Below are 27,320 nucleotides of genomic sequence, written 5' to 3' on the forward strand. Positions count from 1 at the left end.
GCCGTCACAAAGTTCATCAACTAGGCCTGAGTTCATTTCTCAGTTGCTTAAATTCAGAATAAATAAATTAATCAACTTACAGCTCATTTATGTAATGAATTTATTTGTACAAATAGAGTTTTTTAAAGTTAGATCAGTTTACAGAAAACGATTAGTTCCAATGGGGTTTACAAATTATACTTAATTATATAAAACGTTTAATATTCAACTTATAACGACTTGACTTTTTTATACCATACACCCATAGGGTGAAATGGTATATTAAAGTCGCCAAAATGTATGTAACAGGCAGAAGGAAGCTTCTGCGACCCTATAAAGTATATATATTCTTGATCAGGGTGAACAGCCGAGTCGATCTAGCTATGTCCGTCTGTCCGTCCGTCCGTATGAACACGCAGATCTCGGAGACTATAAGAGCTAGAGCCACCAAATTTGGTATGTATACTCGTGTATTATGTACATAAATAGAGTTAATTGGAATTTCGGCCCCCCCACGCCCCCCAGGAATCACATAAAACTGTTTTTCTTAACAAGTATAACAGCTAGAGACATCAAATTTAGTTTGTATACCCGATTAGTTAGCGCGCAGAAATTAATTGTTCAAACTTTTTGCCACGCCCCCTTACGCGCCCAGGAATCACATAAAACTGTTTTTCTTAAAAAGTATAATAGCTAGAGACATCAAATTTGGTCTGCAGACTGGTTTAGATAGACGCGCAGAAACTGGCTATTTAAAAATTTTGCCACGCCCCTTCCGCCCCCGCAATTAAACAAAACTGATTTGATTAAAACAAACAAGCTAATGTCCCAAATTTGGTATGTATACTGGCTTAGTATGCGCGGAGAATTTATATATTTTCACTTTTGCCACGCCTACTTCCGCCTCCAGAATTTACATAAAACCGATTTCCTCTTGCATTTTTATGATAGCTACCGACATTCAAATTCGGCAGACTAATTAATCTTATGTATGTCTACAAAACTATCAAATTTTATTGAAATCGGACAGAAACATGCAAGATATTGGCGTATTTAAACGTATTTTATGCGCACAAGCCCACTTCCGGCCCCCGCAAATTAAACAAAACTGATTTTATCAAAAACTAACAAAGCTAAAGTAACACCAAATTAATAGACATATGTATGTACTGTGCATTTGGTATTCGGAGAATTTGAAATATTTGTTTCACATGGTGTTTGCCACGCCCACTTCGACGCCTCCAGTTAATTGCTATCAAAAAACTGATTTTTACCTTTAGTTTTTTGACTTCTATCGCATTTACAATTTTGGCGAGGACCTAATTTATCTTATCTATTTCTACTTCTCTCAAACTACCAAAGTTTACAAGAACGATCGGAACCTAGCAAACATGTTAAATATCGGCCGTCATGAAATTAGTCATTTTACCCCGCTACGACGGTCCACAAGGCCAGAATTCGACGTTGGCTATGTAGCGGCGCTACGAGTGCTCTTCGTGTTTGTAGAGTGAGCGAGATAGTTACATCAGTATAAGACATGTAAAAACAATTTAATGGAGACATATCATTTGGTCTTCGAAATGAAGAAATATTTGTTTCACCTTTGTGTATGTATACCCAAGTCGACGAGTTCGAAACTATACTTGGTCTTGCATGTCAGTGGAGTATTTTTTTATTTAAAAAAGTCAGCCTACTATCTATTGTGACTACCCAGATATTTATAGGTTGATCAGCATTTTTTCAAATAGGCTTTCCATCAATATTTCAATTACGATGAGATCTTAGAGCCGGAGAAATGTTTCTTTTTAGGTTGTAGGACCCATGAACAGTTTTGCTCATTGCTTTTTATCGTGAAGCACCACGTTTTTGATCATGCCCTAGTGAATTGAGCACTTAGATATTTTTGCGTTTTCCTGATGGCCATGTAGGCGTTTTTATTAGCCTGAGAGACGACTTATCGTGTCGTCTGCGATTTTACGTTGAGGCAGTAGTTGATCTTAGGGTCCTATCTAGCTTCACATGATTCCATGAGGAAGGCATGTTTGAAAATATAATCTGGGATTTTGACATGTCAGTGGAGAAATCATATGTATATTAAAAGAAGGGGGCTTTTGAAGGACACTGCGGTCATTTCCTGGCGTTTTTTTGTTGATTAATTTTCTAATCTCTTAGAAGTTCCAGTCATGTGATGGGTCTTGCAAACAGTGAGGCGGACTGGAAGCCCATGTTAGAGTACTTTGTAAGAGAGAAGAGTCTGCCAAAGCCGCCCACCCGGAGGGAGGGGTATTGATCATAAGCCAGATTTATGAATACCGGGACGTGGTCCGAGGAAAGTTCTGGTAAAGAGTAAGTTATTAATCTGTCTTTGTAAATTCCAGAATAGATGGAGATGTCGATAGCAGATGTATTTTTAGACCTGTGATGAGGATAATGAGTAGGGCTTCCTGTTGCAAGGATCTCTAGCCTCTTGTCAGCATTTACTGGATCGATCAGTGGGCCTTTTACTGCTAGCGTTTGCCTGCAGGAAGTTTGAAGTCCGTTTGGGACCATTTCAATACAGGCTGGCAGTAGATCCCTGCCAGCGTGATGTATTGGCTACCACCCAGCTTAATAAAAATCAATGCGCATTGGTGAAGATCGTTTTCGATGGCTGAAACAGCCATGTGTTGGACGCAACTTTGAACTAGGATTGCTGCACCGCCCTTTTTTCTGCCAGAGGGGTGGCAGGCAAGGTAAGTGAGGTAACCGTTGATTTTTAGTTTGCTGTTTACTGAAAGTTTGTGTTTTTTTATCGATGCGCGTTTCCGTATGCGATTTTCAGATGAGTTGATCTGGTCATAAAAAGAAGGTAAGTAACTAAAGAATAAGAATAAGAATAAGCTGTGAGTTAATTAATTTATTTATTCTGAAATTAAGCAACTGAGAAATGAAATCCGGCATCGTTGATAAACTTTATGAGGGCCTCGATTTGTTTCTGGAGCTCCCTCACCATGGTTTCTGCTGCTTTGAGGGCAGCAGGCTTGTTTCCATCAAATGGTAAAAGAGAGTCTGGATATTTAGGAGCTTCCTTAGGAAGATGATGCGGCTTTACAGGAGTTGGCGTTATGCATTTCCTATGGACGACCGCCTTCACCACCAGCTGGAGCGGCTCAGTCTTTTGGCGTGTGTCGCCTCGCCTCTGGAGTTGCCTGATTGGTGTGGAAAAGCGAGCGACGAGCCGGTTTCTCCTTTTTCTGGCTGGGACTACGATTTCGCTTGAAGCTGGGTGATTGAACGGCTTTTTGGACGATCTTTGTCCTTCTTGCAGGAACTAACGGAGGTGGACGGCGCATTTAGGTGCCTCCTTTCTGGCAGGAGTATTGGATGAATCTTGGCACGCTAGATGGCCAAATAAACCTATGAACATATTTGAACTTGAGCTTGAACCTAGATTAGACGATTTCAACAGCAGTATCCTCAGCCTAAAATATTTTGGGGTCCAATCCATCAAGGTTGAACTCCAGAGGAGGAAAGTGGAGCTCCCGCAGTGCCACAGATGCCAAGGCTTTAATCACACCAGAAACTATTGCAGCTACGATCCTATGTGCTTAAAGTGCTGCAAATCCGGCCACGAGCCTAAAGACTGCAACCTAGAATGAATATCCAATCCAGTATGTGCAGACTGTGGAGGGCAGCGTGTGGCCAGCTGGAAAGGATGTCCGTTTTACAAAGCCGAACTGAGAAAATCCCTTAAGGAAAAAAGAAGATTACGATCTGCAAGGCAGCAGGAAAACTTAATTCCTTTCCTGAAAAAACAAACACAAACGATAAAACAAATTAGTTTTACGGACAAATTCAAAGGGAAACAAAACTTATCTGCTTCAAGAAGTCCATATAGCGTGCCAAGATTCATCCAATACTCCTGCCAGAAAGGAGGCACCTAAATGCGCCGTCCACCTCCGTTAGCTCCTGCAAGAAGGACAAAGATCGTCCAAAAAGCCGTTCAATCACCCAGCCTCAAGCGAAATCGTAGTCCCAGCCAGAGAAAAAGTGAGAAACCGGCTCGTCGCTCGCTTTTTCTCACACCAATCAGGCAACTCCAGAGGCAAGGCGACACACGCCAAAAGACTGAGCAGCACCAGGTGGTGGTGAATGCGGACGTCCATAGGAAATGCCAAACGCCAACTCCTGTAAAGCCGCATCATCTTCCTAAGGAAGCTCCTAAATATCCAGATTATCTTTTACCATTTGATGGAAACAAGCCTGCTGCCCTCAAAGCAGCAGAAACCATGGTGAGGGAGCTCCAGAAACAAATAGAGGCCGTCACAAAGTTCATCAAGTAGGCCTGAGTTCATTTCTCAGTTGCTTAAATTCAGAATAAATAAATTAATTAACTTACAGCTTATTTATGTAATGAATTTATTTGTACAAATAGAGAGTTTTTTAAAGTAAGATCAGTTTACAAAAAACGAATAGTTTCAATAGGGTTCACAAAATATACTTAATAAATACAACGTTTAATATTCAACTTATAACGACTTGACTTTTTTAACTTATTTTTACCGACGACTTTTGACTTCTATCGCTGACAACTTTTCGACGACGACGCTACTTCTCGATTCACTGCAACTTTCTGACTCTTCTCTCAATCGCCAGGGCTACAAAAACGACCAGCACCCCAGCACACATCTTATATTCGGCCATCCTGAAATTAGTCATCCGACCCCGCAACGAACTGTGTACGCCGAATCCCTACCAAGTCTCCAACTTTATATATGTTTTCCATATTTCGTTTTGAATAGATTGTTTCATTAGTAATTTCCCGTTTGGCAGAAGCTCTCATCGACTGTCTCTCTTCATCAAATTTTTCGCATACTTCCTCCTGTAACAACTTAAGAATAAGATTCTCTGGCCCATTGTTCATTCGAATACCCAGCATTAGGTCAAATGGCGATCTCTTTGTTGAGACATTGACATGAGAGTTAATAGCTCTTTGCACATTTGGCACATACTTAAACCATTAAGCCGGTTCATCCGCAGACAGTTCGGAAATAATTGTAATAATAGATCTGTTTACACGATCGATCTGACCGTTGCGCGTTGTTGGACGTCGTGGATAGCGACTGAGACAATCCACATGTGACAATCCATATATGACTGAGCTGATGCTACATGTTGCTGTTGGTTGAGCTGGTGAGTGATATATATGTGGTAAGTTCCGAGCTGCTAACATTTTTTGCTGTTGTGTAGAGTATCTGGGCCAGGAAAGCCTTGTAGGAGTAAACGGGTTTTCCAGGATATTGCTCATTTCCACATTTGGGTGTCCTTGGGTGGAGATAGGCAATCGCACACATGCCGAATCATACTTGTGTTCCATAGAGTTTACATTGTGTTGTCGCGAATAAAAGCATTTGTGCTAAATAAGTCTGAAACCGTAATATTTCTTACCAGCTTGTTGTGCGCTCCACAGATTTGTTTAAACAGAGTTTCCGAGATCACGCTGCCTCATACTGAATAGGTTTAGGATAGGTACAATAATTTGCTTAAAAATAGTGACTTTGCATCGTGTGCTAAGTGAGCTCTTTTCCCCTATGAGCAATTTCAGGCGGTGATAAATGGCTTTGGCTTGTACACATAGATGAGTTGTGATTTTTTAAAATCAGCCTACTATCTATTGTGACTCCCAGATATTTATATTGATCAGCATTTTTTATAGGCTTTCCATCAATATTTATTAGATGAGATCTTAGAGCCGGAGAAATGTTTCGTTTTGTGTGTAGGACATGAACAGTTTTCTCATTGTTTATCGTGAAGCACCACGTTTTTGATCATCTAGTGAATTCACTTAGATATTTTTGCGTTTTCCTGATGGCCATGTAGGCGTTTTTATTAGCGGAGACGACTATCGTGTCGTCTGCGAACGTTGAGAGTAGGATCTCGGGGTCCTTTGTGGCTTTACAAAGGAAGGCATGTTTGAAAATATAATCTGGTGTTGACATGTCAGTGGAGTATATGTATATTGAAAAGAAGGGGGCTCAGGACACTGCCTTGAATAAACAGTATGACAGGAGTTTGGCCAATTTGTTCAACAAGCCCAAAAGCTTCGGTAATATCTACAATTACGGTAGAGCTGTATTCCTTTTGATCGAGTCACTTTTGTAGGAATTGAGTGACCCTTGCAAGTTGGTGCTTAGTGCTGTGATTTTTTCGAAAACCAAACTGATGGTTTTGGAATGGCCCTGCGTAAGGTTGAGCACTCGCACACTTGAGTCTCGTTGCCAGCAATGTCTCAAAGATCTTAGCAAAGCCGCCCACCCGGAGGGAGGGGTATTGATCATAAGCCAGATTTATGAATACCGGGACGTGGTCCTTGGTAAGTTCTGGTAAAGAGTAAGTTATTAATCTGTCTTTGTGAATTCCAGAATAGATGGAGATGTCGATAGCAGATGTATTTTTAGACCTGTGATGAGGATAATGAGTAGGGCTTCCTGTTGCAAGGATCTCTAGCCTCTTGTCAGCATTTACTGGATCGATCAGGGCTATACCTCGCTTGCAGGACCGTATGTTGCCCCATCAGCAATGCTTAGCGTTGAAGTCATCTGCTAGAATGAACTTTGGACCTCGGGAAGAGCGAATATTCATAAAAAGGTATTTGAAGTCCGTTTGGGACCATTTCAATACAGGCTGGCAGTAGATCCCTGCCAGCGTGATGTATTGGCTACCACCCAGCTTAATAAAAATCAATGCGCATTGGTGAAGATCGTTTTCGATGGCTGGAACCGCCATGTGTTGGACGCAACTTCGGACAAGGATTGCTGCACCGCCCTTTTTTCTGCCAGAGGGGTGGCAGGCAAGGTAAGTGAGGTAACCGTTGATTTTTAGTTTGCTGTTTACTGAAAGTTTGTGTTTTTTTATCGATGCGCGTTTCCGTATGCGATTTTCAGGTGGGTTGATCTGGTCATAAAAAGAAGGAAGCTGTGAGTTAATTAATTTATTTATTCTGAAATTAAGCAACTGAGAAATGAAATACGGCATCGTTGATAAACTTTATGAGGGCCTCGATTTGTTTCTGGAGCTCCCTCACCATGGTTTCTGCTGCTTTGAGGGCAGCAGGCTTGGAAGATGATGCGGCTTTACAGGAAATGGCGTTTGGCATTTCCTATGGACGTCCGCCTTCACCACCACCTGGTGCGGCTCAGTCTTTTGGCGTGTGTCGCCTTGCCTCTGGAGTTGCCTGATTGGTGTGAGAAAAAGCGAGCGACGAGCCGGTTTCTCACTTTTTCTCTGGCTGGGACTACGATTTCGCTTGAGGCTGGGTGATTGAACGGCTTTTTGGACGATCTTTGTCCTTCTTGCAGGAACTAACGGAGGTGGACGGCGCATTTAGGTGCCTCCTTTCTGGCAGGAGTATTGGATGAATCTTGGCACGCTAGATGGACTTCTTGAAGCAGATAAGTTTTGTTTCCCTTTGAATTTGTCCGCAAAACTAATTTGTTTTATCGTTTGTGTTTGTTTTTTCAGGAAAGGAATTAAGTTTTCCTGCTGCCTTGCAGATCGTAATCTTCTTTTTTCCTTAAGGGATTTTCTCAGTTCGGCTTTGTTAAACGGACATCCTTTCCAGCTGGCCACACGCTGCCCTCCACAGTCTGCACATACTGGATTGGATATTCATTCTAGGTTGCAGTCTTTAGGCTCGTGGCCGGATTTGCACTTTAAGCACATAGGATCGTAGCTGCAATAGTTTCTGGTGTGATTAAAGCCTTGGCATCTGTGGCACTGCGGGAGCTCCACTTTCCTCCTCTGGAGTTCAACCTTGATGGATTGGACCCCAAAATATTTTAGGTTGAGGATACTGCTGTTGAAATCGTCTAATCTAGGTTCAAGCTCAAGTTCAAATATGTTCATAGGTTTATTTGGCCATCTAGCGTGCCAAGATTCATCCAATACTCCTGCCAGAAAGGAGGCACCTAAATGCGCCGTCCACCTCCGTTAGTTCCTGCAAGAAGGACAAAGATCGTCCAAAAAGCCGTTCAATCACCCAGCCTCAAGCGAAATCGTAGTCCCAGCCAGAGAAAAAGTGAGAAACCGGCTCGTCGCTCGCTTTTTCTCACACCAATCAGGCAACTCCAGAGGCGAGGCGACACACGCCAAAAGACTGAACCGCTCCAGATGGTGGTGAAGGCGGTCGTCCATAGGAAATGCCAAACGCCAACTCCTGTAAAGCCGCATCATCTTCCTAAGGAAGCTCCTAAATATCCAGATTCTCTTTTACCATTTGATGGAAACAAGCCTGCTGCCCTCAAAGCAGCAGAAACCATGGTGAGGGAGCTCCAGAAACAAATCGAGGCCCTCATAAAGTTTATCAACGATGCCGTATTTCATTTCTCAGTTGCTTAATTTCAGAATAAATAAATTAATTAACTTACAGCTTATTCTTATTCTTTAGTTACTTACCTTCTTTTTATGACCAGATCAACCCACTTGAAAATCGCATACGGAAACGCGCATCGATAAAAAAAACACAAACTTTCAGTAAACAGCAAACTAAAAATCAACGGTTACCTCACTTACCTTGCCTGCCGTCCCTCTGGCAGAAAAATGGGCGGTGCAGCAATCCTAGTTCGAAGTTGCGTCCAACACATGGCTGTTCCAGCCATCGAAAACGATCTTCACCAATGCGCATTGATTTTTATTAAGCTGGGTGGTAGCCAATACATCACGCTGGCAGGGATCTACTGCAAGCCTGTATTGAAATGGTCCCAAACGGACTTCAAATACCTTTTTATGAATATTCGCTCTTCCCGAGGTCCAAAGTTCATTCTAGCAGGTGACTTCAACGCTAAGCATGGCTGATGGGGCAACATACGGTCCTGCAAGCGAGGTATAGCCCTGATCGATCCAGTAAATGCTGACAAGAGGCTAGAGATCCTTGCAACAGGAAGCCCTACTCATTATCCTCATCACAGGTCTAAAAATACATCTGCTATCGACATCTCCATCTATTCTGGAATTCACAAAGACAGATTAATAACTTACTCTTTACCAGAACTTTCCTCGGACCACGTCCCGGTATTCATAAATCTGGCTTATGATCAATACCCCTCCCTCCGGGTGGGCGGCTTTGGCAGACTCTTCTCTTTTACAAAGTACTCTAACATGGGCTTCCAGTCCGCCTCACTGTTTGCAAGACCCATCACATGACTGGAACTTCAAAGAGATTAGAAAATTAATCAACAAAAAAACGCCAGGAAATGACCGCATTGACAACGCCTTCATAAAAGTCCTACCTATAAAAGCATTTTGATTTCTCCTGAATGTCTACAACAATATCCTCCGGCATACTTATTTTCTTTTAGCATGAAAATCTGCGACTATAGTTATGATCTTAAAACAAAAAAAAAGTGCCTCAGAAGTAAAATCATACAGACCTATAAGTTTACTCTCAGGCTTTTCTAAGATCTTTGAGACATTGCTGGCAACGAGACTCCTTAAGTGCTCAACCTTTCGCAGGGCCATTCCAAACCATCAGTTTGGTTTTCGAAAAAATCACAGCACTAAGCACCAACTTGCAAGGGTCACTCAATTCCTACAAAAGTGACTCGATCAAAAGGAATACAGCTCTACCGTAATTGTAGATATTACCGAAGCTTTTGGGCTTGTTGAACAAATTGGCCAAACTCCTGTCATACTGTTTATTCAAGGCAGTGTCCTGAGCCTCCTTCTTTTCAATATACATATACTCCACTGACATGTCAATACCAGATTATATTTTCAAACATGCCTTCCTCATGGAATCATGTGAAGCCACAAAGGACCCCGAGATCCTACTGTCAACGTTCCCAGACGACACGATAGTCGTCTCCACTAATAAAAACGCCTACAGGGCCATCAGGAAAACGCGAAAATATCTAAGTGAATTCACTAGATGATCAAAAACGTGGTGATTCACGATAAACAATGAGAAAACTGTTCATGTCCTACACACAAAACGAAACATTTCTCCGGCTCTAAGATCTCATCTAATAAATATTGATGGAAAGCCTATAAAAAATGCTGGTCAATATAAATATCTGGGAGTCACAATAGATAGTAGGCTGATTTTAAAAAATCACAACTCATCTATGAATAGGGATTCCGGAAGAGAAAGAATAACCCAATCTTCATTCGTTGAATTCAAAATATGAACTGATTTTATTAACAAAATTATGGAGTTTATATAGGGAATCTTAGGCTCTAGGAGGTAACAATTGTTCTTAAAATATCTTATTCTAATGAGACTCAAACCCAAGATTTCGGGGGTTGAAAATTATTATTATTTTGGGCACGGCTTCGGCCACTTGACATCCTGCCGTTGTGATCTTTTGGGTTAGTTTAGAGTTACAAGTGTTTTTTCTACAATGTGTGTGGCTGATTGTAATTCTAGTCATATGCTAGATTACTTGTTTGTGACAAAAGTACAGTTGTATTATGTTTTTCTTTAGTGCATCTGATTTGGTGAAGCCGCTTCAGATGAACACGATGTTTATTCTTAAACATTCTGCAAAGGGGCGCCAAATGTGACGTTTTGGACTTTAGTTTTATTAAGTTGTCTTAAACAAATTATTATTATTAATATTATTATTAGTAAGCTAACTAACATTAAAGAAGCATGACCAGCTACATGATGGAAGTTTAAACCTAGTAATTCAATGTGATGTTCCTTTAATGATTTTAATTGACTTCCTATTCTTTCTAATTCTGCCGAATGATTTACTATGTTTGCTTCTACTGGATTCCATACTACATTTGCCATGTTACTAATATCGCCTACGTGCGAAGTTTCAATAGTTATGTGCGATTCTGACTGTACGCTATGATGGGCCACTAAAATTTTATCTTCTGCCCTAGCTGTGCAACCTGATCTGAGGCTCAAAATTCCTTGTTCTGGTATCTCCAGCACTTCCTGCTGTTTGTTACCGCATTGAACTCTGGCTTTAGTTTTAGGTGGAACTTTGAATAACCAACTACTACTGTTATCTAATTCTACCCAATAAGATCTTTTTTCCACAATCGTTGTGTATAAGCAATTCGATTTGGTATTCTGTTTAAAAGGTGTCATCTCACAGGTATCGTCATTGGTACTACTCCATGGCCAACTTCCTTCGCATGTTCTCCTGTTTGACTGTCAGATCTCACATTTTTGCATAGCTGATTCAGACATTAAATGATACGAGTCTATCTCAAAATTATATAACTTTTGACATAAATCCCTCATTTTAGGAATCAACCTGTCGCCTTTATTAAGCATTTCAAAATATGCCGACATGTCATAGTACACTACCAGATCCCATGAGGACGCTACTACTTCCACCTCACCCATTGGATCTAAGTACAACGCGGCTGTTGCGTTTAGTTCTTTTACCGTAATTTTTGGTCGATTATCTTTAATGCTTGCTGCATTCGAAAGTTGACAAAGCAGCATCAACATTGCTAACATCATTACGGTTCCTGCTTTGGACAGATGACCGAATCTGTTACTTTTCCGATATCGATTCTCCTCAACTTTTTCGGATGATTTTACCCCAACCAGTGGACAGATTTTATTTATAGGTCTTGTAATTGACCCTTCTTGCAATTTGATTTTGACGACTCTTACTTTTTCGTCCGTGCCTTTATGAATTTCCTCTATCTTGCCCAGAGGCCACCTGGCTGGGTGACAATTTTCATCTTTGATCAGCACGACCTGTCCATTCTCTAAATTCTCTGTGGTTCGTCGCCACTTATTTCTTTGCTGGAGAGTATATAAATATTCGTCTTTCCATTTCGCCCAGAAATCTTTTTTCATTTTTTGAATTAATTTCCATCTGTCTAAACTTCCAATTTTTTCTTCCGACATGGACTCGGCTGCTTCTAACGTCGGTCTTCCAATTAAGAAATGACCGGGAGTTAACACCTTGTTGTTGTCCATATCTTCACCCGTCGTATATAACGGACGTGAATTTAGGACGGCTTCTATTTGACACAACAATGTTGCCAGTTCCTCATATGTCAGGTTACTGTCCCCTATGACTCTTTTCAGATGATACTTAACGGATTTGACTCCAGCTTCCCATATACCTCCGAAGTGAGGTCCTGCCGGGGGGCTAAAATGCCAGCTAATCTGTTCTCGCTCTAAAACAGGGGCAACCTGGACGTTATCTTGAACTGCTTTTTTGAATTCTTTATCCAGCTTCCTAGACGCTCCTACAAAATTTGTACCGTTATCAGAATATATGTTAGCGCATTTACCCCGTCTTGCCACAAATCTTCGAAATGCTGCTAGGAAGGCATCAGTTGTCAAGTCACTAACAACTTCTAAATGAATTGCCTTAGTTGACAAACACATGTACACATGCTATGTACCCTTTGAATGTTTTTTGTCCCCGATTTTTTGAGCATCTTATATGATATGGACCGGCAAAATCAATCCCGGTGTTATGAAATGGGGATGACACCGTTACCCTACTTTTGGGTAGGTTACCCATAATTTGCTCCGCCGTTACTTGGCGGTATCTGGCACAAGTGACGCATTCCCTTAGGTATTTTTTAAGCGCGTTTCTTAAACCGAAAATCCAAAATTTCCTTTGAATTTGACTTCTCATAAGGTTAATTCCTCCGTGTAAGGTTTCTTTATGAGCATCTTTAATCAACAACATTATTAGATTTGATTTATCTAAAATAATTGGATGTTTAGTATCAAATCATATGTTGGCATTTTGCAATCTTCCCCCCACGCGCAATATTCCATCGTTATCCAAAAATGGATTTAAGCTCAAAATTTTGCTTTTCATGTCAATTTGCTTGTTCTGCGTAAGACATGAAATCTCTCTGCTAAATTGACATGCTTGTTGGTGTTTAATTATAAAATTTTTAGCATTCTTAAGCTCATAGATATGATGGGTATGCCTTATCGCTTTTTTTAGTACCAATAAATCTAAATACATATGCCGTAATCCTGACCAGCTTATTTATACAGGTATACTTTTCAATTAGCTCCTGCATAATACTACTTTCTGTATTTAATAGTACGGAATTTACAATAACCTTGTCATCATCTGTTTTTTGTTTAGGCCATTTGTCTTTTGCCTCAACGATCCACTTTGGCCCATTCCACCACAATTCGCAATCTTTTAACTTATTTGGATATCTTTAACTAACCCTGGATCTGCAGGGTTATCTTCAGATCTTACATGGTTCCATTTTATTTCTTTGATTTTTAGGATATCCTCTATGCGCCGCCTTACGAACTTTTCTTTACTAGCACCGTTTTTAATCCAGCATAGTGTGATAGTAGAGTCGCTCCAAGCATACATTTCAGCTGGAGCAGCAATAGCCTGTTGGACTCTTTGTAGCAATTGCGATAGCAAGTGTGCTGCACATAACTCCAATTTAGGAATAGTTTTCCTATTTTTGATAGGGTTAACTTTGTTCTTACTGGCTATTAAGGTAACTGCCCCACCAATTTTGGCATATACTACCGCTGCATACGCCTTTTCTGACGCGTCAGCAAAACCATGAATCTGTAACAACATATCAGGTTGTGTCTTGATCCATCGGGGTAATCTGACTTCTTCCAGATACACCAAATTGTCCCTGAAAATTTTCCATTCTGTTGCGTCGATATCGGACAACTCTTGATCCCAATTTTGCTCAGCTAGCCACAACTTTTGCAAGAATAACTTGCCTATTACTGTTACTGGTGCTAGCCAACCTAGTGGATCATAAATCTTGGCTAGTGTAGATAGCACTATTCTTTTATTAACTTTTTTGTTCTCGTCACAGTGTACCTTAAACTTAAATTCGTCTTTAGACGGCTCCCACTGCAACCCCAAGGTTTTAATTGCTTCGTTCTCATCAATTTTTAATACTTTATTACCGCCTGTATCAATAACTTCTTCAACAATTTCGGATTTATTCGAAATCCATTTTCTCAAATTCATTCCTGCCTTTTCCAGCTCTCTGGAAACCTGCTGAACTTTGTGTTTTGATTCTTGTACAGTATTACCTCCTGTCATTAAATCATCCATGTAGAATTCATCTCGGATAATTTCACTAACCACATCATCCTGACACCTGTTTGCTATCTCTGCAAGTACCCTTGTGGCTAAATAAGGTGCTGATGCAGTACCGTACGTTACCGTCGTCAATTTATATTTTCTCAATTTTTTCTGCGGTGAATTTCTCCACAAAATATGCAAATATTTTTGATCATCTTGATCAATGTTTATCTGTCGATACATTTTCTCAATATCCGCAGATGCTACGAACTGCCATTTTCGCCATTTTAGTATTATGTCAAATATGTCTTTTTGAAGTCGCGGCCCGATCCACATCACGTCATTGAGACTTCTGTTATTCGTGGTTTTCGCGGAAGCGTCAAATACAACTCTTAGTTTAGTTGTCAAACTTGCTTCTTTTACTACTGCTTGATGTGGCAGGTAATACATACCTTCATCCTTAGTTTCGACCATATGGCCCAAGTCCAAATATTCTTTAATAAATTTTTTGTACTCTTCCTTAAGTTTTGGATTTTTCTGAAATTTTTTCTCCAAGCTAAGAAACCGCGCCGTTGCTTGCGCCTTTGATTCACCTAACTCCTTTCTCCTTTTGACTTTGTACATCCCGAGACGATCCAGCCAAATTGAGTATTTTGCCCTAGCAGGCCATTAATCTTGGCCACTCCACTTTTAAAATGTGGGTATATACGTCTACCCCTATTATCAAATCTACCCTCCCAGGTTTATTAAAGTTGGGGTCAGCTAGCACGTAAGTTTGCCATTCTGACATATCAACGTTTGCTATTTTTAATAGAAGAGCTTTCATTAGTTGCGGCAATACAATTGCCTCAACCTTAAGGAGTTCTATTTGAGAATCACGCGTCTTCATTTCAATATTGACCTTATACTTAGATGTTCTAGTTTTTGTTAAAGATATGCCACTAATTTCCGTTTGTTTCTTGATCTTTGGTAGTTTTAACATTTGAGCGGCTTCTTCAGATAAAATAGTGCTTTGAGAACCACTGTCAATCAAAGCTCTTAATGTTTCAAACTCTCAATTTATTTTTTTAACTTGTATTAGGGCTGTGGCCAACAATTTTTGTTGTGCCGTAACACAAGTATTTACCTTCGTCTGTTTTTCCCCAAAGTGAAGAAGGGTATGGTGTCCCTTGCTGCAAAATGAGCAGACCATTTCATTGGTGCATCTCTTGTTGCTTGAATGCTTCAAGCATCGTGTACACAATTGCACTTTTTTGGCTATTTCCCCCCTTTCTTTAGGTGATAGCGCTTTAAACTTATAGCACAGAAGTGCGCTATGAAAGGGACCTTTGCAGATCGGACAACTATCTTTGAAACCTGCAACCGACGTTTTTTGTAAAGGTTTTTTCTCTTCTTTGCTCATGGCACTTAGTGAGCAATATCTTTGCTCCAAGAATTCCATGACATCCGATAGCAATTGTATTTGCCTTGTTTTTCTAATCTGACTCTCATACAACTGTAGAGTCTCTCTGTCAAATTTCCGAAGTATGTGTTGAGCGAGTATTACGTCAACTTCATCGGACAAATTTGCTTTGATTTTAATTAAGTGTATTGACTCATTAATTATGTCAATCACTCCTTTTATACTCTTTGCGGATTCATTGTTGATCATCGGTAAATCAACGATCCGATTTAATTGTTCGGAAAATACCCTCCGATTATTTTCATACCGCTTGGTTAACAGTTCCCAAGCGGCACTATAATTGTCAGCTGAACCTGACAAAAGATGAGCTACCATGCTCCTTGCTTCGCCCTTTAACGCGGATTTTAAATAATTAAACTTGAGAGCAATACTTAAATCTTCTCTTTTTTCAATTAATTCTGTAAATAACTCCACAAACAGGTCCCATTCTCTAGCCTCTCCAGCAAATGTGGGTACCTGAATCTTGGGCAACACCGGTAATTCGCCCCTCACGGTAACATTCTCACTCTTACAATTTTCCTTTTTGTTCATTTTCATTTCTAACGCTGATAGAGAATTCCGGACATCGAATTCTAAATCATCCATAGTATTCTTAAATCTTTCATTACTTGTCAGTACCTGGCACGCCTGAACTTTCTCCCATAAATAATTGATTTTATTAACATACACTATGCATGTCTCATTGCCTGTTGAATTGTCTAAAGTGTGTAAATCTTTGACTATTCTATCCAAATATTCCTGGAGCTGTTGGACTCTATCCATAAATATCTCCTGGTTAACCTTAGGGTTTTCATTACTGGAGGTCGCATTCCCGCGCGACTCTCCTATGCTATCATCAACTATCTCTGACATGTTTGCCTCCGCTTCAACGCACACCGACTTACTAGTGCCTGGTTTTTCTGACTCCCCTGTGGCTATAATTTTGGCAACTATCGTTAACGCTTCTTCATGTAGTTTATTTCTGAAATAATCATGATCTAAATTTGGAGCAGTCTCAATCAATTTTTTGTTATTAGGTATCCATTGATTCCTTATCTCTTTTACTTCCTCTACAACTTTGCTAGTTATGCTTCTAGCATCTAGTGCTTCCAACTGCCTTAACCTGGCATGTAACCCTGCCTGCTTCTCTAACACTTTTGCAGCCTTATTTGTGAACATTTTAACTTATGAGTATATTTGGATATCGATAATATTAAAATATATAGGTTGATGTAAGTACTTATGACTATTTTAATTTATATCTTATCTGATGATCCTGTTTGCTGCTGCTTGTCCGCCAATGGGTAGAGTTCGCCGTTTTATTTTTATTGTTTCGTCGCTCAGCTGCTGTTGTCCAGGGCCTATGGGCTCAGGCGGTACCGGTGCCGGATTTCGCACCAGATTTTCTTATACTGACACTTTTCCAGCCTCTTTTTTGCAACTATCTTGTTGCTCTGCTGCTGTTGGTAGTTGCCGACTTGCAACTACATATACTGCCAGCCACTTTTTTTTTTTCGATATTAGGGCTTCGAATACGCCACACACGAACTTTATATTGTTCTCTTTTTTTTTTTTACCGCCGCCGAAATTATTGCAGTTGCTCGACTAGCCAAACTGCCTTTATATATTCGGTCGCACTCACTTTTTTTTTTTAGTATTGGGCTTCGATTACGCCACCCACGAAAAAACTCCGCCGCCGAAATTACTACAGTTGCTCCGCTAGCCAAACTGCCTTTAAATTCGAACGCACGCACTTTTAATTTATTAACCAATAATATTTTGCTTTTATTTTATACTCTGTCTCTTACCACTGGTGGGGAAAACAAGAGTTATTTATTTTGCTACCTTTAGCTGTTCTAAGCATTTACACTTGCATTAGATCTCAAACTCTTAAGGAGCTGATTGAACCTCTGAGTCTCTTACCACTGGTGGGGGAAAACTACAGAGTTCTTTCTTATTTTGCTACCTTTAGCTGGTCTTAGCATTTACACTTGCATAAGATCTCAAACTCTTAAGGAGCTGATTCATTCTCTGAGTCTCTTACCACTGGTGGGGGAAAACTACAGAGTTCCTTTTTTCTCGAAGGACCAAAATGAATAGGGATTCCGGAAGAGAAAGAATAACCCAATCTTCATTCGTTAAATTCAAAATATGAACTGATTTTATTAACAAAAGTATGGAGTTTATATAGGGAATCTTAGGCTCTAGGAGGTAACAATTGTTCTTAAAATATCTTATTCTAATGAGACTCAAACCCAAGATTTCGGGGGTTGAAAATTATTATTATTTTGGGCACGGCTTCGGCCACTTGACATCCTGCCGTTGTGATCTTTTGGGTTAGTTTAGAGTTACAAGTGTTTTTTCTACAATGTGTGTGGCTGATTGTAATTCTAGTCATATGCTAGATTACTTGTTTGTGACAAAAGTACAGTTGTATTATGTTTTCTTTAGTGCATCTGATTTGGTGAAGCCGCTTCAGATGAACACGATGTTTATTCTTAAACATCTATGTGTACAAGCCAAAGCCTTTTGACACTGCCTAAAATGGCTCATAGGGGAAAAGAGCTCACTTAGCACACGATGCAAAGTCACTGTTTTTAAGCAAATTATTGTACCTATCCTAAACCTATCCAGTATGAGGCAGCGTGATCTCGGAAACTCTGTTTAAACAAATCTGTGGAGCGCACAACAAGCTGGTAAGAAAAATTACGGTCTCAGACTTATTTAGCACAAATGCTTTTATTCGCGACAACACAATGTAAACTCTATGGAACACAAGTATGATTCGGCATGTGTGCGATTGCCTATCTCCACCCAAGGACACGCAAATGCAGCTCGAAACTCACCACATATCACTCACCAGCTCAACCAACAGCAACATGTAGCATCAGCTCAGAACTTTTCATCTGCTTTTGGCCCCCAGAAGCAGCAATCATCAACTCCAGATCCTCCAATTACTGCAACTTAACAATAACAGCAGCAGCAACAAACAGCATGGCAGCAGCAGCAGCTCACAGCACATGCCTCTCAGCTCCAGGTGTCTCGGCAGTAACTCTTCATAGCCAGCACAGCAAATCTCCAAGCATCTGCTCCGCAAATTACGACAGAAAACTTACAGCAATTGGGAACACCTCACGAAACTGCCAATAATATAAGTCGAGTTACAAACAAATTTGCACATACCGCAGCTGCACCAATCAGCCACACATCACCTTTCTGATGCAGTGGCCCAGCATCAGCAGCAACTCTAGATCATCAAGGCATAGTGGCCCAACAGCACCAACAGTAAACTACAGCACAGCAACAACAACAAGCGATAGCACTACAGCAGCATTTGGCAGCCTCAGATCGTTTAAATTCATCGGCTCCAATACAGCAGCAAGTGATGGAACATGCTCCTCACCTCTAGGTGACGCGACAACAGCATGCAGCGGCCAGTCCAATAAATCTGCATGTACTTGCACAGCAACAAACGGCATTAATACAACAGCCACAAGCAGCATCTCACACAACTGTAGTAAATCCATCGTCTCAACAAATTAATACTCACCTATCACAGCAGCAGAAACCAGCAGCTCAACACTCGTCAGCAGCAACCGCGAATCGACAACAACCATCAGCAGCTTCTACACATCATATCCATGTAGTGACACAGCAGCTAAACCAGCAGACTCCACAAGCCCAAGCAGTCATTCATCTAGAGCAGCGAAAGAAACAGGAGGCTACGGCCCACTTTGATAGTGCCCTCTATAAATTACTAAAAATCATAGCTCGCAAATAACTGTTGACACTTTTCTATTGTCTGCAAATAAATGTCTTTGACTGACACAATAATAAAGACTCAGACAGAAACTGTTCTTGTCGCGACTGACTTAGCTCGCTCGCGCTCTGATCGAGACAGTCATTTCTGTTTTCATTTCGCTCAAGTCAAACACTGATCGATTGCTTGAGTTGAATGAAGAAAATTGTCTTTTGCGTATGTATGGGTAAACATACGCGATTGATGCGTTCTTATTTAAATTTATGTATATGTATGTATGTATGTATTTACATGTACACGGTAGGCAAAGATCATTTCTGTTGAGTTTTTTGGTCAAACTGTCTTTTGTTGAGACTCTTTGTGTGATCAAAAATCGTTTTACTCTTTACGCGACACTCATTTGAGAGCGTCACACGAATGAGTCAATGCAAAGCGGTTGACAAAAAACAATTTAAAATAAAACAAAAAGTGCCGCTCAGAGAGAGATCGTTTCTGGAGAATCTTTTCGGTTTTGATACGAAGCAGAGCATATGAGAAAAACGATCAACTGTCATTTGCGAGCTATGCTAAAAATGAGCTCCAAAAACAAAAAAGAAGCAAAACATAGAAGAGCGAATAAAGTACCAGCCCCTTCAGATCCAGCGGCTAATCTTGCCTCTGCTCAAGCCTGGGGAAAGTATTATCTATACTGACCAGCAGCTCTCAAAAAATCTTGAGCAAAGCGAAAACGAGCTCCTGCACGAGATTGATCATAGCTTAGAAGCTAAAACGAACAAAAAAAGAGATATTACCACCCAAGAAGGTGCACAAAACTGTTAATCCTTTCTTTACTCACTTTCACCCAGTTGATTCTAGTGCAATCTCGATCCTCCCGCTTTCAGTCAACTTTCTCCAGACGGGCCTCCAGGTGGACCAGATGTACCTCCCATGTGGGGCGCAATAAAAAAGGACCGTCCCATCCTTCTTAATTGACGCTTCCTTTCGTCTGAGAGTACACCACTTGGGCCAAATCTGGAAAAAATAGAGAAAAAAGCACTAATAAGAAAACAACACAAGAAATCAACACTTCTATTTTTCTCCTTATGTTGCTGCAACCAAAACGGCTAAAGATCGCTTACCAGCTGCCTGTCTACGGAGCTGCTGCTCTTCAGGGACGGATGCGATCCTCGTCTAGAGTCCTCCTTTGGGCCGCGATGCATGCAATCCTTGTTCTGGGTCCTCCTATGGGGCTAATCCTGAAAAATAACAATAATATACAATTAGTGTATACTCAAAATTCTTGCTTATTGTAATTTTAAAACTTGCTACTTATTTCTTTCCTATAAGAAAAAATTTCCGCCGCTAAAAGCGCTGCTCCAATGGAATTGCCGTCTCCATTGACGTTGTGGATCGATTTGATGGCCTGCAAGAAAGTAATTATTCTAATTATTTTTATCTAAAACTACTTGTAAACACAAAATTTACCAATATTAATTGCACTTTGGAATATTTTTTCTTTCTTTTTCGCTTTTGTTGACGCTTGGTATGTATATCCCAGAAGCATTTCTTTGCATGTAAAATATTTCCCACAAAAATCTGCCTATCGATATAACCCAACAAACACTATGTTACATATAATAATCATGTCACACAATTATTTAAGAATAAATAAAATAATTCTACTTTTTATACCCGTCCGTGCGTATGAATTTTACCCAGCCATCTTAAGAGCTATCGGGCTGAAATTTTTTTGTGTGCTGTTTTTTATCTGGAGCAGATTAAGTATGAAAATTGTCAGGATCGGACCACTATATAACATAGCTATACAAGACACATTTTCAAAAAAATTTCATAAAAATTGGAGTATCCCCATGAAATTGCAGAAAACATATTTTGAGCTTCGGCATAGCCGAATTTAACTTCTTTGATATTTTTTATTGTATTTGTATATGCCCATAGGCGAAAAACAAAAGATGGTTGGCTCCCTGAGCTCTAGATCTGTGGACGTCTGTGGCTAATGAAGCATATATGTATAACGGTGACTTGCACATTTGTTACAAAAGAATTCAAGCTGCAAAGTGCAGTTTTGTCAACAAAAAACTAATTAGTGAGACAAATCACACAGCAAGAAAACAAAAGAAACACTTTAAGCTGTTTTTGACAAATGGAAAACTTCTACCAAAATCGTTGCAATTGTAACAGTTAATGCAAGTGCAATGTTGAAAGCATGCGAACTGCTCAAAAGAAAAATGTTCCCTGCTTTGCTCACTCGATTAATTAAGTTGTGCAGGGCTGTCAAAAATTTGAATTACTTGGCCGATATATTAACAAAGTGTAAGAATACGGTGACGTATTTTAAGTCCAGTTTGACAGCGTACAAAAAGCCGAAAGACTGCCAAGATGGAGAAACAAAATACAGTCTTAAACAAGAAGTTCCTACTCAATGGAACAGTGATTTTTACATGATAGAGCGAATTCAAAAAACGAACGAGAATATTAGCAAAGTTTGTTTAAATACATACATCAAAAACAACATCACCGTTTACTACGTTTTGAGAAGAAACGCTTCTGTGACCAATACAAATAAATTTATGGTTGCTTATTTTATTGATAAAAAATGCAAATGATTCTAAGTTTTTGTCAAAAGCATTATCGAAAGTAGCACTATCGATAGTATCGAATTTTTGCTCTCAAAACATCGAAAATATCGAATGGCGCCTTTATCGATAGTTTCCCAGCTCTACTGTATTGCACTTTCAAGGACTAGACATCTGTTAATTTAAGGAATGTTATAAGATTAGTCGAAGAGAAATGTAGCCTAATTAAGAAAACAAAGGTCGAAGCCTTTAGAAACAGAATCCTCTGCCTCAAAGTCAATCCGGCCACACGGCGCAGCGCGGAGTGCTTGGTGTTAATATTTACTACATCGACAAGGGCTTAATGTGCACTAATTGTAAGACATTTACATATGTATGTATGTAGATTGATCGAGTTGACATTTGAAAAGCAAGTGTATAGCATTTAAACCGACAATGGTCAAAACATGGTAAAGGCAGTGGAATTACTCAACAATGATTCAGAAGATAAAAAATAAGTTCCTGAGGAGTTGGATGATGAAGATCTTTTAGATTTATTCCATACGTTTGATAAAATGTGCAGGACATACCCTTCAACTTGCGGTGAAGGATTTTCTCCAACGCCACGGCTCGGCTGTATTTACTAACAAAGCACAGCAGATTGTCAAGCTTTTAAGGACACCAGCATATACATATGTACAATGTACATACATATGTATCTACACTGTAGATAGTTAGATTTGATTTCAATTATAGTTATAATTAAACATGTATAAAGTTTTTTTTTTTTATTTTGAGTGTAGGTATTTAATAACGGAGGTGTCATTGGCACAACCAATTTTAATTCAGCTTAAGAATTTTAAAGACTTTTGCGAAAGGTGCTTCGAATGTTCAATGAAGGTGACTAAGACTGAGTGGGATGACTTAAGAAGACTCGTTAGTACCCTAGAACCGGCATACATAGCTACAATTAAGCTACAAAGCACACGGATTTTAAATAATTGAACTTAAGAGCAAGATTTAAATCTTCTCTCTTTTCAATCAATTCCGTAAATAATTCGACAATTTGTTTCACCTGGTGTAAGGTATACCCAAGTCGGCGAGGCGACTTACTTACTTCATTTATTCAATTCCTCTTGTTCTTGTTGTTTGTACTTCGTCTTTTGCTTGGCATATTTGTGTGTTTATCTTTAAAGTCTCCCTTCAGTACCGGGGATTCCCCGGGGACATGTCGCTTGTCCCCTGGGACAAAGCGGCGACACTCCCATTTAAATTGCGGCAACATTTAACATTGCATGTCCTAGCTTTCAAGACTGGAACGACAACCCGGCGACAGTTGTCGCTCCAGTCGCCAAGACAAATGTCGAAATGTCTTGCCGAACGCCGGGACAAACAAGCATTGTGTCGCCGCTTTGTCGCTTTTGTCCCTCTAGTCGCGGTGACAAGAGGGACAATTGTCGCCCATTCGTCCCGTGCACAAGACCATTGAGCGACATTTGTCCCTCCAGTCGCCGGCGACCAAAGCGACTAATAAACAGCCCGGCGACCCGAGGGACAAATATCGCTCAATGGTCTTGTGAACGGGACGATTGAGCGACAATTGTCCCTCTAGTCGCCGGTACTGTGAAATTTTTCGCTCTGGTCGCCGGCGACTGGAGAGACAATGTCGCTAGGTTGTCTTAGGGACCACAGGGACAAAATAGATAGATTGTCGTACGGACGATAGGGACAATATCGATAGTTTGTCCTAGGGACTAGAAGGACAATTTCCATAGTTTGTCCTAGGGACTAGAGGTACATAAATTACATTAAAAAAAAATAATACATTTATTTTTTTTTTATTTATTTTTTATTTAGATAATTTGGCATCTGCTGCTTCAATTTTCTGCTTTTTGGGTTGTTGTCCTTATTTTTCACTCAGGCCATCGAATTCTAAAGCCCACTCCGGCTGCCCCGAGGAAGTGTTTTAAACTGCTTCTGGAATAGAAAAGTGCAGATATTATTAGAAATGAAATGAATTATAATATGAAAACTAACGCTTTAGCTCTCAACAATTAATCTACTTACCGAGTAAAATGGTCAAGTCCTTTAGAAAGGTTCTAAGGCTCAACTTTTGGTTTTTCGTATCCGGGTTGTGGCTCTTCAGAAGTGAGAGTTATTCGTTCTCCACAATCGTTTCCACCTTTCAGTATTGCTACATCGGGGGGAAACTCCACCTATGTCGGGGTTCGAACTCGAGCACAACAGAACTGTAGTTTTAGTATGTCACCATTGAGCCACCGACTAGGCTGTCAGAAGAGAGAGTTCTCTCCAGCCATTTGAGATGTCTGTAAATATAAAAAAAGTATTAAAATTTTTTTTGATTTTCATATAATAGTTGTATACTTACATGGCTTTTTTGACTTTCCCGACGTAATGCTGTTCTTCAAGTCAATTATATCCCAATCAGTTGTTTATGTTTTTTTATTTAAAAAAAAAAAAAATATTAAATTATTACAAAATAAAAAAAAAAGTATTCTTTTGGCACGGCCCGGGGTCGAACTCGCATTTAATTTTATTGGCAAAATACTTTGTTTTCCTTTCACCACTAAATATAGAATAGAATGGGGTTCCACGCTCAGGCTAGCGTTTGTAATCAACAAATCTTGAATTTGACGCATCTATGTATTCTATGGTTAGTGCTGGTACTGAAGGGCTTTTTCTGTTGATGTAAGTATGTATGTAGGTATGTAAGTACATACGTACGTCTGTACGTATGTAGGTGAACAATGATTTAGCCTATTGTGGTTGTTTTTGATATATTCAACAAATTAGATCAATTCGATTAAGTACTTTATGTTTCTCCTTTGATAGGTCAGCGCAGAATTTATGTATTCTTCATCTTGCCATCTTTCGTGCAAGAAATTGATTCCAAGCTTATAAAATGTTTGATCCTTGCTGGCAAAAAACTGGTTCAAGTGGTTTTTGACGTCCTGATTTGAGGTGAAGGTTGTGCCAAGTCTGGAGAATATGGTGCGCGTGGTATCACATCCCATTCAAGCTGCAATAGCTTTTGGCGAGTTATCAAACTTTTATGCGTTCTCGCATTATCCTGTTGGAACACTACACCTTGTCTATTGACAAATTCTGGTTTCTTTTTTTTGAGTGCATCTCTTTATTTGTCTAGTTGATTGCAATAAACTGCAAAATTATTTGTTTAGTTGTCCGGCAAAAACTCAAAATTAACGATCGAATTTAAATCCCAGGAAACATTGTAGCAACGCTATTCCCTTCAAGGCCGACGAGGAACTTAGCAGCGAGCGGAACACAATGTGCACCGATATTCACAGATGTTGGTGAAGTCGTGGAAGCAGGGAAGAGGATAAACGTACATAAGGCCCCGGGCCCGGACGGGGTTCCGGCTCTTGTAATCAAACTGCTAGTTTGCAAACACGCGTCGACGTTTGTGGAACTTTTCAACACATGCATGCTGCAACGGGAGTTCCCTACGAGGTGGAAGCTACAAAGGTTGGTCCTGCTTCCCAAAGGTGATAGAATAGATGACCCATCTGCATACAGACCCCTGTGTATGCTTGATGTGATTGGGAAACTTTTTGAGCGCATCATTTGCAACAGACTGGAGAAGGAACTGGAGCAACGTCATGGACTGGCAGTTCGGATTCAGGAGGAAACGCAGCACTATCAACGCAGCACTATCAACGCCATCAGTTCGGTGGTAGAGAAAGCCGCTAAAGCCATCTAAGGGCAACGCTGGAAAGGCGGCAACAAAAAATACTGCCTTATATCAACGTTGGATGTACGGAATGCTTTTAATTCGGCCAGCTGGGACTCCATTATCGCGTCCCTAGAGCGATTAAACATATCTGAGTACATCATTAACCTGATATGCAGCTATTTCCGGGATCGGGTGCTACTCTACGACACAGCAGCTGGTTCACGGAAACACACCATCACAGGCGGAGTACCCCAAGGATCAGTGATCGGGCCAACATTGTGGAATGTCATGTATGACACTGTCCTGCGATTGGACATGCCAACTGACACTCGCATAGTGGGATTCGCGGACGACATCGCCATCGTCACTGTGGCCAAGGATATCCAGCAAGCGGAAGAAAACACCAATGCAGCAGTGTTCAGGATTCTGGAATAGCCGCACACAAAACCGAGGCCGTGCTCATAAGCAGCAGGAAAAAAGTGGAAACAGCCAGGATCGAAGTCGCCGGATGCTCAATAACATCAAAGCCTGCCATTAAATACCTTGGAGTCATAATGGACCATAGGCTAACATTCAAAGCCCACCTGCAGTATACCGCAGATAAAGCTGCGAAGGCCACGTCAGCTATAACTCGGCTCATGGCTAACGTCGGCGGCCCCAAGCAACGGAGCAGATGGCTCATCTCGACGGTGGTAAGGTCCATCATCCTATATGCCGCCGCCATATGGGAACCAGCGATGTCATCCCCCACCTACAGCCGGGACTGCAGATCGTCGTACCGAACATGCGCGCTCAGGACCATATGCGCGTTTAGGACAGTCTCCGAAGATGCCGCCTTGGTGCTGTCTGATATGGCCCCACTAGACCTCTTGGCTAACGAGGCTAGAAATAGAGATCCGCTGCCAGTTAGAAGAGAGACGACTCTGACTAAATGGCAACGCAGATAGCGTGACTCAAACCATGGGAGCTGGACAAGGCGCCTTCTCCCCGACATTCGGCCATGGCTTAATCGCAAACATGGCCAGACTGACTTCTATCTGACACAGTTACTGACGGGACATGGATGCTTTAAATCCTACTTGCATAGGTTTAAACATGAGACGGATCCCTTTTGCACACACTGTGCGGGGAATATAGAAGACGCAGAACACGTCCTGTTTGTCTGTCCTAGATATTCTGCTGAACGGGAAGAGCTAAGCCTAGGCATTGGGAGGCCATTTATAGTCAACGACTTTATGGATATCCTACTTAGCTCGCAAAACAATTGCCTAGCTGTTAGCCACATGGCAGCAGTCATCATGCAATCCTTGCGTCGCGCTGAACGTCAGCGTAACCAAAACTTCAGTTCTAGGTAAACTCTAGACGAGGCATACGTGCCATCTCCCCCTCGTGAAGTAGTACTTCAGCGTTGGTTCCGCGAGAGGGATACGGAGCATAGGGTAGGTTTTAGTGCGGTGCGGTGACCACTAACCAAGGTCGATACCAAGTCCCACACTTCGGCTTTCAATGCTTTCCCCCTATTTATAAAATAAAAAAAAAAAAAAAAACATATGTATGTATTTATTTACAGTGCAGTATCAATCCTTAATAAGTCCTTAATTCTGAAAACCATAAAGAAAAGTGTATGAAAGTCCCTAGAAATTTTGTATCAAAAAAATATAAGTATCAAGCTTATATTCATAAAGGGGATTACAATCCTCGTTTCTCGAGTGAGCTTTAATGTTTTATTTTTTTTTTTTGTTCACTTTTTGGTACATATGTATGTACATACATACAGTATGTATGCTCATCCATATACATATGCAGTGTGACTATTCGAAAAGCAAGCAAAGTTTCGTTTTACATGTTTTAAATCTGAAAAATTTCATTCAGCACC

At 40.5% G+C, this 27,320-nt stretch overlaps 2 long non-coding RNA genes across 3 annotated transcripts; one reads left to right on the plus strand and one right to left on the minus strand.

Annotated features, from left to right (window-relative positions):
• The first annotated feature begins 2,529 nt into the window (after window positions 1-2,529).
• Window positions 2,530-6,990, plus strand: LOC137572533 (uncharacterized). 2 transcript variants are annotated; one of them, XR_011031696.1, is made up of 4 exons: window positions 2,530-2,711; window positions 2,801-2,827; window positions 6,381-6,813; window positions 6,970-6,990. It is a non-coding gene; the product is annotated as an uncharacterized lncRNA (long non-coding RNA). The 2 variants fall into 2 exon arrangements; XR_011031697.1 differs by lacking the exons at window positions 6,381-6,813; window positions 6,970-6,990 and adding an exon at window positions 4,615-4,659.
• Window positions 6,991-18,002: 11,012 nt separating this feature from the next.
• LOC137572535 (uncharacterized) lies at window positions 18,003-20,703 on the minus strand. Its single transcript, XR_011031698.1, has 8 exons — window positions 20,639-20,703; window positions 20,480-20,576; window positions 20,293-20,409; window positions 20,010-20,185; window positions 19,799-19,937; window positions 18,965-19,136; window positions 18,261-18,862; window positions 18,003-18,107 (listed from the first exon to the last, which is right to left on the minus strand). It is a non-coding gene; the product is annotated as an uncharacterized lncRNA (long non-coding RNA).
• Between the last annotated feature and the right edge of the window lie 6,617 nt (window positions 20,704-27,320).

Source organism: Drosophila tropicalis, unplaced genomic scaffold (assembly GCF_018151085.1).
Source record: "Drosophila tropicalis isolate 14030-0801.00 unplaced genomic scaffold, ASM1815108v1 contig_381, whole genome shotgun sequence".
Taxonomy (NCBI): domain Eukaryota; kingdom Metazoa; phylum Arthropoda; class Insecta; order Diptera; family Drosophilidae; genus Drosophila; species Drosophila tropicalis.